The sequence below is a fragment of the Palaemon carinicauda genome, chromosome 1 (assembly GCF_036898095.1).
Source record: "Palaemon carinicauda isolate YSFRI2023 chromosome 1, ASM3689809v2, whole genome shotgun sequence".
Classification (NCBI taxonomy): domain Eukaryota; kingdom Metazoa; phylum Arthropoda; class Malacostraca; order Decapoda; family Palaemonidae; genus Palaemon; species Palaemon carinicauda.
Window position 1 is genome coordinate 214,266,766 of NC_090725.1, and position 10,940 is coordinate 214,277,705.

At 46.2% G+C, this 10,940-nt stretch overlaps 1 protein-coding gene across 1 annotated transcript in view; it reads right to left on the bottom strand.

Annotated features, from left to right (window-relative positions):
- The window catches only part of LOC137653989 (BRCA1-associated ATM activator 1), a 379,147-nt gene that overhangs the window by 323,798 nt on the left and 44,409 nt on the right, over positions 1-10,940 (bottom strand). The window lies entirely within an intron of this gene.

The following is a 10,940-nucleotide window of genomic DNA, read 5'->3' on the forward strand; positions in this document are numbered from 1 at the left end:
AAGCCACTTTTGACCTTGTGCCTTAGGACTCAAAGGGGCAGTTGAGGGGCTTATATTCATTAACAGGACTCAGGTTTATACAACTAAAAAAATATAAATTACAGTACTTTTAACCAAATTTATTTTTTCTACTAAAATACAAAGCTTTTTTCCTTTTAATTAGGAGAAACACTCTTTGGTGGGAGCCAGTTCCTATAATCTGGGCTGGAAGGATCTTTCCCCTCGAGGTAGATTGAATTTCCTATCACTGAAGTGCACCACAGCAAGGTGACTCCAACCTCCTAACCAGCTAATCATAGGAATGAGAAGCTGTTATGGCTTGGACCAATACATAACTTTATGGAAACTTTATGCTAAATCACATATAAACCTTGTCTCCTATCTGAAGTGCCAACCAGCTCATGGATTTGGTTAAAAACTCATCAACCCATCACCATTGTTACACAAGGATAGGAGTTACTTCCTACAGACTTGGATTTGGACGGATTATAAATTTTTGGCCCGAAACCCTACAGGCTTAAGTCTGTGCAGAACAGAAGCTCCAGCCAGTACCTTACCAGCATCTGACATCCAATCCAGAACATAAAGATTGTGGCTGTAGCACCACCAAAGAAATGGAGAAGACTTATAGGTAAAAGAACTATGAAATAGAAGAAAAAATCATTCTACATTCATTCTAGACTCATGCTAGTATGTTACCCTAGACTAGGTGTTTTTCTACCACATGTCCCAAAGAAAAAGTGTCCAAGTACTTGTGGTCAGTATTCCCTTATATAAGGACATGAAGGAGATCTAGCATGCATTTCCAGCCACCTACCTTCAACTCCCGAGAAACAGGCATATTTTTCTGAAAATCATTTAATTTTCAATATCCTTCTGTTAAAAGAGTCCCCTTGCCAATAGTGTGGGGTTTGCTCTTTTGCACCCTGCCACAGCCTTCCTGGACATAAAAGTATTTCCTTCCAATCCCAGTCATTAGTCTCAGAAGGTAGGAATATAAAATGAGTTGAGCCTGGGGTTATGGAAGCTTGCCTGAAGAGTGCCCCATTACCTGTTCTTGGAATGCCACTCCAAAATATTGATATGCTGGTGAAGTTCATCCTAATCTAATCATTAAACCTAATCAATTTTGTTCTTTTTCGATGAAACCTTCAGTGACACGTCCCTTTGTAAGTGCCATTAATGATCCTCTAGTTGACACCCCTAATGTCTCGGTAGTCAAGCATGGACCTTATAATTTTGCATTAATTCCCCAACCCGTTAATCTTCCAATTTCTATACTATAGAACAAGATTAATAAATTTGCATCAGTCCCTCCTGCTCCATCGTCATTTCCAAACATTAAGCCAGCGTTTGATCGACCTCAAACTCCTTTGGCTGTACCGCCTTTGACAGTGTGTTCGAGAGGAAATACCATTCATTGTCTCAAATGGACAACCCTAGTGGTAACAACGATGCTGCCCAACCTGACCATGTGCATGAAGGCCAGCAAAGGCATGTGCCGGTAAATTTATTCATTATGTCGGTACCATCCCACGGACCAGTGCTCATTTTGCCTGATTGTCCTATCCTTACGCCCGTAACTTCCGCTACAACCCGCTTTGACGCTAAAAAATCCAAGTCAGGCTTTGAAATTTGATCCCTCAGCGAGCCATGTGATCGCAACCTTAAGACTTTAGCAGTCAGAAAGGAACCTTTTGCTCTGACAGTGGATTTAGCGAAGGTCACACATGTAGAACTAGCGCTGGAGCTTAGAGCTTGTTTACGATTAACATTGTTTGAGGATTACAGCACCACAGACGTCATTTACTATTTCCATTCAGTTTTAAATGGCGCCACTTTAAACTTTTATCATTTTTGCCAAGTCATTCAGCAGCATTGTTTTGGTCAATCGCTTGCTTTAACTTCAAAGCATAAATTCAATTATTGCCTTGACAATTTGTCACGTTGTTACTGCAATCCCCCTAACATCCTTCAGCTCGTGCTGAAACATAGTAGAACTTTGTTAAAGTGCACTTCAAATGCATCACTTTCAAACGTTTCCATTCAAGACGACATCAAAGACTCTCGCGATCAGAATTACGGTGTCCCCATGGTCGTAGTTTGTCTCAGTTTGTCATTCAAACTAGTGTCAGATAATTTTTCACATTTTTTGCCACTCGACGAATACAAAGTTTTCATTACGCCATTCACTTTCTTTACAAAAACGTTTTATGTAAAACGTTGGATGTCAGACCGTGACTGGGATTCACCCGCATAATTTTTAATTTGTATTTGGCCGGACTTGTTGCTGAACTCGACTGTTATTGGCTCACATTTTGTTTGCTCTGTCCTTACCCCTTGGGTAGGAAGAATAGTGTACTTTACTTTTAATCATTCAATTACCCTTGCATCGTACGTTTAAAGTTAACTCTGATCATTTACTTATCTTAACGATTCCGTGAAGCATTGCCTGCAGGTTCAGTTTGACCCACATTCACATTCATACATAACTTTAATTTGATTGATTTAATTAACGCTAAGAGAGTTTTGTTAACTTTAAACGGGCATTGATGTGAAGAACAACTTCACTTTTCGTTCATCCAAACAAGTAGTTGAATCAAATTTGCTGGAACTAAACCCTCTCTCCTTTCTTTCTCCCTTTATCCCCAGGGTGTGAAGAATTTTCCTTCACTCTTCTTCTTTTGCATTTTGGTCTCTCCCAATATTGTTGTTACCCCTTAAACTTTCGCTCCTACACTTACGGGAGAACTATTTTCAACTGACTAAACTTGTTAACAGAAGCATACGCCATACTCGTGACGTCACAGAGTAGAAACGCACAGCAAATGCCTTATGCCGGTGTACGATAGTTCTTTCCTCAAACTACTTGCGTCGAGATAAATTATTACACTGGTTTTGAATATGCTTTCAATGCTGCTGACTTAAATGCAGCTTTTATCTCTCAGTACCAATTAAGGTCAGTTAATTTTAACATGTATGCCCATCGCACTAGCCCATTGCTAATTAATCATTAATTTATTAATTTTTAGCAAGCCAGAAGAGGTAGGATTATTGTATATGTATATTCCCTTAGAGCAGCAAGATTTCTCCAAGTATTCTGTGCACAAATCTGCCTTCTATTCACTTCTTACAACAACATCCCATATGGTACCTCTACTGGGTTACTCGCAAATCATGACCATCACTTGTTTGGAAGGTGAAGACAGGAGAACCCATGCAACCTAAGGGCGCCCCATTCATACTCGAGCCATAGGTGTGACCGGCTGACCGACCTGGTCAGTGAATCTGTGTACCTCTGGCTCACACACCCCCCCCCCCCAAAAAAAAAAAAACTCGACACACACCAAGACCTGACGGCTGGAGATAAGGAAGGAGACGAGCCTGGGAAATCCTATCTACCACAAGCGAGGATTCCAGGGGTGGGCCAGTCAAGAGTGCACACTGTGCAAACTATTCGGTCAACAGTAATTCAATCAACAGCCATTTGAGGACAAGGGCTGTCTTTCTGTAAGGAGTGCAGCTAAAATACATGGGCATGAGTTTTCCCCCATTTTAGCTTAGACTAACTTTTACTTGATTTAGGTTTAGCTTGCTGTTACATATTTCGGGCTGTGTACGGGGGATTGTGTATATAGATTTTTCATGTAACTTTTAGCTAGAGGCTAGCACAGTCTTGGGTCACAAGACCGCGTGTCCGACACTATTTCAATCATTAATTATTGCAGAAGACCATGACTCTAAGCAACCATACTTTTTATTATTTTGCATTTCCTTTTATTAAATTTTATTTTGTTTGACCCTTTTTACTTGATGTTAAGATGTCCGTTTCTTTAATGAAAATTTGTGTAATAAAGCAAGATTAGGTTAATTACCCCTTCGTATATTTACTCCTTCATTTATTAAATTATGTCTATTATGATTATTTAATCTCAGGACAATATACCCAATATTTTGAAAGGAGTAATCCTAAATAAATTATAAATGTGTTAACGAGTGACTCAGTATTTAATCTATGCTTCGAAGGTAAAAATCCATATCTTTAACTTTTACTTTACACAATATCACTGCTCCCATCCATTGCCATTGTCTCAATAATTACTTAACGTAAGATTCCTGTCCAGCATCTCACTGGGGCCCCTGGCATGGACCCAAAACAGAGCCTAAGAGTGTAGAAGACCTTAGGCCTAACAAAGCTAGAGTAGGCCATCAAATTACTTTTATTTCTTGTGTGGAGTTTTCAGGCCTCTGGACATAGTACAGATTTTTGCATTTTGAGGTATGGTTCGTGAACTACATCATCAAAGTTATTAACAGGGTGTTTGTGCCTTGAGTAATAGTGCTCTTTTTCCTCCATGCTGATCTTGTCCTTGACATAGGGAGACGTTCCCGGAACAATAAGTTAATACTCAACAATTAAATAAAAATACAAAAACATTTCTCCACAATATATATATATATATATATATATATATATATATATATATATATATATCTACACACATATATATATATTTTTGGGCTCAAGCCATGGCGTCCTGATGGAAGGTTCCTGTTTGGTAGCTTCCTTGGGTATAAGACTACTAAGATATTCCCAGAGAATTTAACCACAGGTTATCACAGAATTCTAACTTCTGGAGCGAGTATCTCAAAGGTTTCCCTTTAAGACATCGTAATACAACAGGGGACACGCATGTCTGGTCGTGCCACATAGCTATCTCCACCCCGAACAGAGTTAACGCTTCGGTGTGTAAGGGCTGAGAATAGCTGGGAGCCGTTCCACAGCTAATCTCACTCGTGGCTACTACTGATACTCGAGACGTAAACAAACGGACGCCATTGCTCTAATGACGTCACGCGCGTCTTTATCCTTTGTTTAGTAGCTGCCCTACTTAGACGGATTTTCCCTTGTGTGAACTTTATCGCTTTGCATCTTCGCTATGTCGTTACCTTCAGCCTCGCCTTCTTCTGGAAAGTTGAGTACAAGGTTCCAGTATTGTTTAATTAAGCTCTGGCCGTAAAGTAAATATTATTTCGCGAAATAATTGATGTTTTGTGGCAGAGCTGTGCCTCTACCGGACCCGCCATTTTATGGCGTCGTTGTTGTTTTGCATGTCTTATTTAGTTAGCCACAACAACGCTTCCGGCATTATATACTAATCGAATACATTAGTTTATTTAGTCTTCATAGCTAGGAACTTTTATATCGTGTTTAGACGCTTTTTATCGGTCATCGATTGACCTCATACCAGTCGGCTACTATAGCCCCCAGGCCAGGAGCCTATATACAAGTGTTCATGCATGATTTATCAGTGATCCTAGACTAAGTTATGAAGATAGTGGCATTATTATTTTACAATACTTTTGACTAGTGATGCAAATGTTTTCGCCTTCAGGGACCATATAGGGGATAGGCTAGTCAGTGATTCTTTCTAGCCTAACCTAACCTTAGGACCCCTATATGCTTCCTTCATCCCCTGCCTTGGCACTCCCTCTATTTAGCCTTGATCCCTTTTCTGAGTAAAGGGATTTATTGTCTAATAGAGTATTATATCGCCTCTCAGTCCTCCCTAAAGGAATGAACCCCCTTTAGGATTGCGTCTGAGAGTGAGGTTAGGCTAGCCTACCTCTATGGCTAGGATAGTCTACGACTTTCCTGCGATAGCGATACGTCTTCTTCCTTGCCTAGTTCAGGACTTTTAGCCCTGATCTAGGCCGGGTTAGGAAGGTTTCTCTGTTCCATGCTGAAACTGTACTCTTGCACCGTTTTAGCCGATCAGCCTAATCTTAGGTTAGGGAGTGTCCTCCCTTCCCTTTGTGGCCGCTCTGGTACAGAAACCCTTCCTGGGAAGACCCCTCTCTTCTCCCTCCCCACCTATCTCTTGTATAGCCTAGCCTATGCTTAGGTTAGTTTATACTCATCTGTCCCCTGTCCTACAAATCCTCCTTAGGGTGGATGAGTAGGGCTACCCGAGCTTCCCTGTGCTGTCCGCTCTGGTACATATACCTTCATAGTGTCCTATAAGGTTAGTTACTAGTGTAGCTCTGCATAGGGGAGTCTCCCCCCCCCCCTCTTGGGTGTTCCCTAGTCCTCCCTTGGGCTACCTGCTCCCGGTCCCTAGTGACCCCTGCTTACGGATGCTAGAGCCTGTCTCTATCATGGGTACACCCCCTCAGGGAGGGGGAGGGATGTCTGGAACCCTGACGGTACTTCCTGCATCCTTTCCCCCCTCCCCCTGTCTCTCTATCTATCCGGGTGCCGGTCTCTTGCCGCCTCTACTGCCGGCAATACCTGCCTCCCTCTTGGTGACTTCCCTACCCTTGCCGCCAGCCCCCCGTGTACCGAGGGACTGCCGGCTGCCGCCGGCTACTACCGGCAGCTCTCCTACTCCTATCTAATCGTCCGCTTGCCGGTCGATCTCCGGAGTGCCGGCATATACTGCCGGCAACCCGATACTACCTGTACCATCCTTTCCCCAGTCACCAATCCGGCATCCTCCGGCTGCCGGAGCCGCCGCTCCCTGCCGGCGTGCCGCCGTTGTGCCGGCGGCCGCCATCCTGGTATCTAACTGACTTTGAAAATTGTCTGTTCTAGTGCCAGAATCTATGCTGGAGCGAGCTCCGGCGTGCCGGCGGCTTGCCGGATGCCCCGGAGGCGTCAAGAATACTTGCACCCCCTCTCTGTAGCTATCATAAGACTAAGATAGCCCTACCTTGCAAATAGATAAGCTGCTTTGCTTCCAAGATCAGTACCTAGTACTGCTCTATTAGTGATCATGCTGTCTCTTTGCATTCTTCTATTTCCAGCATGCTATGTGCATCTTAGCGCGGCTGGTTGCCAGAAGCAGTTACCCTTAATGAGGCCTTCTGGCTCTTATCTGGGAACCGAATGAATTCGATCCCAACCTTGTCCTTGGCTTTCCATGGAGTTCCAATATAATGGGAATCCTAGGAAACTATATCCAATGATCTCGGTCATTTGGATTATCCCAGGACCAAGCCTATGGTAACCAGCCGGGCGAGATGCATGGAGCGTGTTCTCCTTTACTGTTTCATTCTCTATGCATCACACCTTCTTTAAGTTAAAATTAATGATTAATATTAACTTAATTTAAGAGCCATTCCTATGACTCCCCCATACTCATTTTCTCTTTCTTCCACAGGAGGAGCAGATGAAGTGCGATTTCGCCTACTGTGCTGTGAAACGCTCGCAGTTTTACGGACATACGGCGTGCAGGACTCACGCCCCTTGCTCAGACAAGAAAGGGGATTGGAAGTTCTGGAATCCACTGGAATGTACGGTCTGCCAGGCCTACCTAGTTGAGGCCTTCCATAACCCTCCCTCAGCGGAGGTTAGAGACATTGCTCGTGAAAAACTGCGCAAGTGGGTGCGTGGTTTTCAGAGAAATGCTACTGGACCGTACCTGGCCACCGAAGAACTGAGGTCCCTGTTGTTCCCTAAGGCCTCCCCTGACTCAGTGGTTCCAAAGGAAGCAATCCCCACTGTCCAAATTACGGTGGAACCTGATGTGGTCATGGCTCAGTCCATGCACGAGTGTCGTTTAGATTCCGAGGATGATGAACAGATCTCTGACGTCTCGGAAGACACGGAGAAGACGCTTATGGCTCAAGGAGCCGAAGAGGACGAAGACAAGGTGGAATACACCGAGTCGGAGATTGGAGCTACTCCCTCGTCCATCCCTCCGCCTACTCCTACACCGACGGAAATGTCCATTCCGTCTACCTCCTCGACCCCGGATCCTTCCTCTTCTACCCAAGAACTGATCCGACTGATTAGAGCTGTCATGGACGACAGACTGAAGGAGAACCAGGAGTCCATCAGGTCTATGATTGGATCCAGAGACCCGAAGAAGATCTCGGTCAAGGATCTCCCAGCTTGCTCTCATGCCAACCCGTGGAGGTATGCAGAGCATATGGTTATTGCGACCGGCAGGATCTTTGTTAGTGACAAGATCGGCACGGTCCCGTTGGAAGATGTGGAGTTCTTCCCAAGCTTCGAGGCCTACCCGGACTGTTACGTCCGGCTTCGTTCCGAACCTGCCTCGAAGGAGGAGACCGAACCTAAAGAAGAGATAGTGTTCGATCTCGCAAAGGCCCAGGCTATGCTAGCCTCCGCATTTAAGAGCAGGGGCTTTACCTGCTCTAAGCTTCCTGCCTTGAGCAAGAAGCATCCTACATATGTCGCACCTGACACTGCGATTCTTCCATTTTTGGAAAAGGCCTTGGCTGCATGCCTTAAAGCGGCGGAAGAAGGAAAACCCTGCCCTGCACTGGAGGAGTGCAGACCCTTCTCCATCGTGACACCCCCTGACACTAGACAATGGAAAGATGTCCAACATACTTTCGTCGTGGGTAGGCTCGATCCTGACGTCGCCGGACGTCAGTTTAATGAAGACCTCCCTAAGCTCAATGATCACCTCCTTCGCCGGGAACAAGACACGAAGGAGAGGCTTGCGGCATCTCTTTCTCATCAAGTCCAACTTGAAGTTATGGCCTGTGACACAGCAGTACCTGATCACTACATGGTACTGGCCAAATCCCACTTACTCACGGTAATGAAGGACTTGTACCATTTCATAAAGGCTCGTAGAGCCTGTCGTGAATTCGTGTTTGTCGGTGCCACCGTGAAACACGAACCCCGGAGGCTGATTTCCTCCAACATCTGGGGAAAGCACCTGTTTCCTTCTGACCTTGTCAAGGAAATAACTGACAGAGCCGCCACGGAGAATAGGAACCTTCTCCACAAGTGGGGCATGTCCAGAAAAAGGAAAACCTCTCAGGACGATGGACCTCAGCCTAAGAGGAAACCTCAGAAGCCGAAACCCCAGCAACGTCAACAACGACGTCAGTTTCCGGGACCCGCTACCTCCCAAGTGGTTGCCCAACCACAACAGACCTTTCAATTGGTCCCCCAACCGGTGTTGTCACAGTCACCGGTCTTCACCCCTGCCTTTGAGCAGCCATCCACTACCTTTCATGCCAGAGGTAGAGGCTCGTCCAGGGGTGCAAGCAGAGACGCCTCTCGTCGTCCCTCCAGAGGTAGAGGAGGAAAGGGAGCTAGCGGCCGAGGCAACAAGTCCTCGGGACACCAAAAGCAATGAAGTGCTTCCGGTGGGAGGAAGACTCCGCCAATTCCAGGATCGTTGGACCTTCGATCCTTGGGCACACAGCATCATCAAGAACGGTCTAGGCTGGAGTTGGGTGCAACCACCCCCAATCTTCCAGCGGTTCTTTCAACAATCGACCCCCATTCTGGAAGAATATGTTCTAGACCTCTTGAACAAGAAGGTGATAAGGAAGGTAAAGTCCACCAGGTTCCAAGGGAGACTGTTTTGCGTTCCCAAGAAGGACTCAGACAAGCTCAGAGTCATTCTGGACTTATCCCCCCTCAACAAGTTCATAGAGAACAACAAATTCAAGATGCTGACGCTTCAACAAATAAGGACCCTTCTGCCTCAAGGTTCCTACACGGTCTCTATAGACCTGGCGGATGCCTATTGGCACATTCCAATGAACCATCACGCTTCCTCCTACCTAGGATTTCGACTCCAAAGAAAAAGCTACGCCTTCCGGGCCATGCCATTCGGCCTCAATGTGGCCCCTCGGATCTTCACAAAGCTGGCGGATGCCATAGTACAACAGCTCCGCCTAAGAAACGTCCAGGTGATGGCCTACCTCGACGACTGGCTAGTCTGGGCTCCATCGCCCGAAGAGTGTACAAAGTCTTGCGACGAAGTTACCCAGTACCTAGAACACCTGGGATTCAAGATCAACGAGAAGAAATCTCGCCTCTCTCCGGCTCAGAAGTTTCAGTGGCTGGGAATCCACTGGAATCTTCAGTCACACCGCCTTTCCATCCCCCAGAAGAAAAGGAAGGAAATAGCAGGGTCTGTCAAGCGACTACTGAAATCCAAACGCATTTCAAGACGACAGCAGGAACGAGTTCTAGGCTCTCTACAATTCGCCTCAGTGACAAACCCAGTGCTTCGTGCACAGCTAAAGGATGCCGCGGGAGTCTGGAGACGATCGGCATCCATCGCTCGAAGAGACCTCAAGAGACGGCTTCCAAACAGACTTCGACGCCTCCTAAAGCCGTGGTCGGAAGCAATGGCCCTGAAAAGGTCCATTCCTCTCCAACACCCTCCTCCATCACTCAACATCCACACGGATGCCTCACTGGAGGGCTGGGGAGGTCACTCCCACCTGAAACAAGCTCAAGGGACCTGGTCTCCACTATTCAAGACGTTCCACATAAACATCTTGGAGGCCATGGCGGTCCTTCTTACTCTGAAGAAGCTATCCCCGCCGCCCTCGATCCACATCCGTCTAACCCTAGACAACTCGGTGGTAGTTCGTTGTCTCAATCGCCAGGGCTCAAGATCGCCCCAGATAAATCAGGTGCTTCTCCCAATCTTCCGTCTGGCGGAGAAGAAGAAGTGGCACCTGTCTGCAGTTCACCTACAAGGATTCCGCAACGTGACAGCGGATGCTCTATCTCGGACAAACCCGATAGAGTCGGAATGGTCTCTAGACGCAAGATCATTCTCCTTCATCTCTCATCAAGTCCCAGAACTTCAGATAGATCTCTTTGCAACGAGCGACAACAATCAACTTCCTCTGTACGTAGCCCCGTACGAGGACCCCAAAGCAGAAGCGGTGGACGCCATGTCACTGGACTGGAACAGATGGTCGAAGATATACCTGTTCCCTCCCACCAACCTTCTGTTGAAAGTCCTCTCCAAACTGAGAACCTTCAAAGGGACAGCGGCCCTAGTGGCTCCCAAGTGGCCCCGGAGCAACTGGTACCCCCCTGGTCCTGGAGCTGCAGCCCAAGCTGATCCCTCTCCCGGGCCCAGTTCTCTCTCAACAAGTACAGAAGTCGACTGTCTTCGCTTCATCATCGAAAATCAAGGACCTTC